We start from the raw sequence: 6,332 nt of genomic DNA, 5'->3' as shown, positions 1-6,332 counted from the left end.
CCCAAAATAGAATGTTCTCACATTCCTGTATTTTTTTGGGCTCAATATGCGGAAAACTGAAACTTTTAATGAGGATCAAGTCAATGACCCAGTTTTTTTTTTTATTAAATCTTTTTTTTTTTTTTTTTAATTTTAGAATGAGGCACTTTCAAAGCACATGCCCTAGTGAACTTTTTCCTTTTTGGCACCCGGCGTTCTGTGACCCATTCTTCCCACCTGCCTTCACTGAGCACTTTGAGGATAAAACACCCTAATTGGCTGCTCTGATGGCCCCTGGGTTGCAAGTCAGGAATGTAGAAATGGCCTTTTTGGGTGACGGGATGGAAGTTCTCCTCTTCCCACACAGCCACGAGTAAAGAGAGAGGTGAGGTGATTTTGATCATATGAAACCCATACCTTGCCCTCTCTTTGATGGCATGCCCTCAGAAATAACCTCTGTGCTTTCCCATATCTCTTCTAAGTTGAATACAGGGATGGGGGTTATGATTAGTGGTGACCCCAACGAAGTGACACATGCTATACTAGTGTTTAATTTTCATAGATCAAGCCCTTGTAATCCACAGAAGTAAAATATCTGTCAAGGTGACACAGCTATTGAGTGTAAGCTTGGAGATGACCTGCATCTGACTCTAAACCTTCAGTTTCCTCGGTTGTAAATTTCGAGCTGGTACTTGACAGAGTTTTATACCTTTCTGAGTGCCTTTCTCATACTGCACACACAGTCGTATTGGTTTTATGTTATTTTTATTGCTGGTAATGGAGACCTACTCAGATTAACATAGGAAAAAGAGAGGCTGTGTTATACATTCCTGAGGTTTCCACGGAGTTCAATGGCAGATGTGATTGTTAGAAGTAGACAGGAATAGCTGAGATGCTGAGCTCCATGGAGACTTTCTCTCCACTGGTCACATGAGCTATATGACTGATTCATTCTTTGTGTCCACTGTAGAGCAGCTTCCTGTGTCCCTCCTTGCCCAAGAACACTGCCAACCGCACTTCACCTCTGCTGTGCATTGGAGGAGACTAGCCACAGAATGACGAACAGGTTTTTTTATTCCCCCTCTTCTTTTCCCCATTTCTTTCCTCTCTTCCTCCTGCCTTGCTAATTCAGTGTTTTCAGAAAAGAGAACAGTCACTGTAACAAATGATCTGTATCTAGCCTTTGCCCACTCAGTTGTTGCTACAGGTTGGAAAGGAATATTGAACTAAATGGCAGCTCTTGGTATTCTCCTTGTATTGTTGGTGTTCTTCAAAATAATGAGGACACATTCTAAAAGCAACTCACAGCTCTCTTTTCTAAAGCATCTTACTTACTTACAAAGCAAGAACTACTTATTTTGAAGACTCAGTGAATTGCATATACAACAGTACAGCATTTGCCAACATGAGTGCCCAATCAATGTTCAATATTGCCATTTGGTCTCTTCTTTGAAACCTGAGGTAGAAAATGAAATAAGTGGAAAAGCAAAAAGCCAATGCACAATGTCAGGGAATGGTGAATAAAAGGCCAGGCTATGGAATTCTCAGAAGAGAAGGAGCTGTGGATTTTGGTTCCAGGAACATTCAAGTACTGCAGGTTTTTCCCCCCATCATCAAAACAATGTTCTTAACCAAAAATGTGAATTATGGTTAGCTGAGGTACTTGAAAAGTATTGATGCCTATGCCCCACATCCATGACGTTGGATCCATTGGTCTCAGGTATGGGTTCATACGTTAAGTTTTCAAAAAGCTTTCAAGGTGAGTTAAATTTCACACAGGGAAGAAATGCTGGTTCAGAATGAGAAATGGTTTTCTGAGGCTCTGTGATGAATCCAAGATGATATAGTATACACACGGCTGTATCATCAGGGGGACACAGTAAAGGCAAGTTTGCCTCAGACAGACACTGGCAAGGCTCTGAAATGATGTTCTCCTTGGGAGGTGGTGTGCTTTGAAGTCGTTGATGGGCTCTTCCAGAGTGAGACCTGCTCTTGATAATTATGAGAGAAATGACTGAAACTTGCTGGATATTCTGTGAATTAAGTATTCACCTCTTCGTTCCAAATTCTTCATCATGTCCCACTGCATATGTACCTCTGAATGTTAGAGGCAGCTCTAGAAGAGATGAGATAACAGCTCTACGTGCTTACTCCTGACTGCAAGCATGACTGAAGTGCAGAAAGAGAATCTGCTTTGTTGCAGCAATTTGTACCAGAGAGGGCCACTTTAGTCTCACTGCCTATTTGCTTTCTAGACAGTTATGACAACTGTCCTGCTTAGTTCTAGGTGATGGCAGCACCTTGAATTTGTGTGACACTCTACATCCTCTAAGGTTCCCCGACAATATCTCAGTCCACTAAAGTGTGATGAAATAAACTGCAGGAACTACAAATCCACTTAGGTGGTACATGGGAATTTTTAGTTACCTTAATGCATTTTAAGGAAGACTTAATTAGGAAGTGAAAAAATCATAATTTCACAGGTATTTTTGTTATGTTTAAGGTGGTGATTATCTATTTAGTGAGTAGAACTGACGAGGAGACTGATTTCAGGAGGTGACGATATGGTCAGAAAATGATGAAAAATACTACTTGTTATTATTGTTGTTGTTACCAACAATGAAGAGGGGCTGGAGTGATGGCTCGGTGTGGAGAAGTGCTTGCTGCTCCTCCAGAAGACAGGAACTTGCTTCTGAGTACGTACCGGTAACTCAAGATCAGGGGTCCTCAACCTATGGGATGCAACCCCTCCGGAGTCCAATGACACTTTCACAGGGTCGCATGTAAGGGACCCTGCATATTGGATCTTTACATCACAATTCATAACAGCAGCAAAATCACAGTGATGAAGTAGCAACAAAAATAATTTTATGGTTGAGGTCACCAAAGCATGAGGAACTGTATCAAAGGGTCGCAGTGTCAGGAAAGTGGAGAGCTCTAGAGGATCTAACATTTTCTTCAGGGTGTAACACACACACACACACACACACACAAAGAACACATTTAAAAAAACACAAAGCAAAATCAGTAGCCATGAGTACATAGCTCCATCCAGTAGTTTAGTACAGGCTTAAATTTATGTGATCTAAATGCAACTCCTTTCTGTTACCTGAAATTTTTAGAATCAGCTTCTAAGCCAGACCCTACTTTCCTGAAAGGTGAGGGGACAATTCCCAGCACCACCTGTTCTCCCCAGGCACCTTCTCAGGATTAGATACACACATGGCTCTGAACACAGAACAGAGTAGGCCAAGTCAAGGATTCCCAGTCCAGCAGAGTTAGCATCTCCAGCAAGTTATGAAAATTCAAATTTTAGACCTACACAAGAAGCAACTTCTCAGAAATTCTGTGTATGATGTTCAGAAACCTGTTCTCTCAAGCCCACAGACTATGATGCAGAGTAAATGTTGAGAACACTCAATTGAGAGTGAATTCTCTTAGCAGACAATTAGCCAGCTATATATAGGCAATTTTTTAATCATCCCAATTGAGGTGTGTGTGGGGGGGTACTGCAGGCACCCAGTGATTAGAGGCTGCAAGGCTTCCTCAAGTGCCCAGGGAAAATCATCACTTCAAGGAATTCCTCAATGCAAGATACAAATAGCTGTAAGTTGAAAGGATACTTCATTATTGGCCAGTGCTCAGAGATGAGTGTTGAGTGGTTAAGGATATCCTATTCATACCTGAAACAGATACCAAACTGTTATCAGAGTTAGCAGTAGACCAAAAACCCAGGGAAGACAGAAGCCAATATGTGGGTGTGTTTAATATACCTCACTTTATCTCGTTGGGCACTCTATCTCTTTTGAATTTCAAATTCCTTCCTGGATGTTGAGATTCCACTTCTATAGAAATGAAGACATGTAATGTAATTGTTATAATAAATGTAAAATTATGTTGGCATCATTATTTTTGTATGTAGAGGTGTATATTTGTGTTTATGTGTGTGGTGTATGCATCAAAGTATGCGTATATGTGGGGGGGGCAGCAAACAGGTATCTTTTTTATTATTTTATTATCTTGAGTTAAGATCTCTTGATAAATCTGGAGTTCATAGATTTTCTTTTGAGTTATCTGGCCAACAAGCCACAGCAACCCTCCCGTCTTCATACACTAGGTTTACAGGCATGTGTATTCAACACTTTTTTTTTTTTTAGTTTTGACAAATCACACTTGTATACAATACACTGTGATTACATTTAGCCCTCCACTACTCCAGTACTGACCCCTTTCTTTATCCCAAACAGTCGTCTTCCCAGGCTCACCTTCCCCTTTAGGCAGTTACAGTGATCTCACAGCTATGTCATGCACAGAAGACAGGGCTCTAACATCTCCCTATCCTTTGGCTCCCTGGTCCTTCCATTCTCTACTCTGTGACATTCCTGGACCTCAGATGAAGTAACATCAATGTCTCAAAAATCACTTAATTTCATCACTTCACCTGTTCTGAGGCCCCACTTAGACCTACTGCTGAAAGAGGTTTCTCTAACCATGAGATGTAGTCTATAGCTTTAAACATTTATGTTTAGAAATCAGTTTAGCTACATGTCCATTTGCATGCCTGGCATTTATGTAGGTGTTGGGGATTTGAACTTACGTCAAGTGCTCTTACCAACTCAGCCATCTTCCATAGGCCATCATCACCATTCTTTGCATTCATCAGCCTCTTTGCTTCTCAGATGTATGCATTTGGGAAAAAACTTCATTTTCCCATCTGCAAAGTCGGGAAGTCAGGATACTTAGCATAGTATTTTTCTCAGCATTATTAAGAGGATCAGATAGAACAAGTATATAAATCTCTTCAGCAGTTCCAGACCAGTAGACATTGCTTGCCTTCTGCTAATTATAATGATTATTAATTTCCTGTACTGTCTCTTTATGTATTCTGTCTTTTAAGAAAAAAATATCCTCCTAATGCCCAATGCCATGCACTCAGAATAAGCTTTTTCACACACTCCTCATCTTTCATATGTCACTTAATTGCTTCTAGAATTTCACCCTAGCCTGAGAAGGTTGATACTATCTGCAGCGGGGAGTGGTCTGTGTTGTGTGATAGTCACTGCCATAAATTCTAAATGATAGGTGGTCAGCAGCAGAGAAGATATCTTCAAGTGAGAAATGTTTTGTCCCTGATAAGCAACCCTCATTGCTTTTAGCAGGTCAGCCTAGACCAGGTTAATATGGCTTTTAAAATAATAAAGGGGGAAGAGTTAGAATCTGTCTGCTCTTAATAAGTTTAAACCTCACTTGCCTACTAAAAATAGAGACAGCATAACCCGTCTCTAGGCAGTACTAGGGAACAGGGAGTGAGGGGGAAAGGCCTCACTGATGGTCCAGGACACACTCGGGTTCCACACCATTAGCAGCAGAGCATCTTCAGTTGGACTAGAGATGAACGATTATGGAGGAGAGCGGTGCACATTCATTATTATGGGCATCTTTCAAGGTTCCTTTCTTCTCTGTGACCTCAGGTATTTGAAAAAGTGTCCCTAACACAACCTAAGTTGTTCTCAAACTTCCTAATGCTTCATCCCTTCTAACGTCATGTGGTGGTGACCCCAACCATAAAGTCATTTCTATGCTCTGTCATAAATATAATTTCACTACTGTTATGAATTGTAATGTGAATATCTGGTATGCGACACCATCAGGGTTGCCACCCCCAGGCTGAGAACCCCCGCCTAGAGCACCCAGGTCATCATCTTCCTCCTAACTCCTTTCTGCCTCCTCTCTCTCTAGGAGATGTCACAGTACCCAGGCATCCCCCTGATAGTAGCCCTCTGTGTTTATGTGGAATGATGAGGAAAGTGCTTTGAACAGCTTCTGGATTCCAAGGCTGGGGGAGGTAGAGTGTAGGGACTTCCATCATTTAAGGGTAACTCCTGCCAGATTCACTGTAGGTGTGGTTTTGACATTCTGTCTCAGGCCCACAGAAGACTGTTTAGGGTATGAGTGGGTTTTAGGCACAGCTAGAGTTAACAGGCTACCTCAGATTCCAGAAGAGAAAGGTTGTTTTTCTTTGGTATTCCTCTGAGCTGTCCTACGAGAGAGCACTGATTGATGGAGACTTCCTCTTCAAAGCTCCAGTTAGCTTTTCAGGGACAAGTGATATTCTCATTCAAACAACAGCTGTAGGGGAGCTGGGTAAAGGTTAATGGAATTTAACTAAAAAATCATGAAACAGCTAAATGGCAAAATGTCTTATACAAAACCATTTGCCAGACAGAGGACAGGGACTCACAACCTCAGCTGCTTCCAAATGATGTGTGACATTCAGAAACATCCAGTTTGTGGAACTGGGAAGGTGGCTGTTTTTATAGCGTTTTACTGCATAAGGGTCTGAGTCCAGATTG

This window comes from Meriones unguiculatus, chromosome 11 (assembly GCF_030254825.1).
Source record: "Meriones unguiculatus strain TT.TT164.6M chromosome 11, Bangor_MerUng_6.1, whole genome shotgun sequence".
NCBI classification, from domain to species: domain Eukaryota; kingdom Metazoa; phylum Chordata; class Mammalia; order Rodentia; family Muridae; genus Meriones; species Meriones unguiculatus.
Note: the sequence above shows the minus strand (reverse complement) of the source record.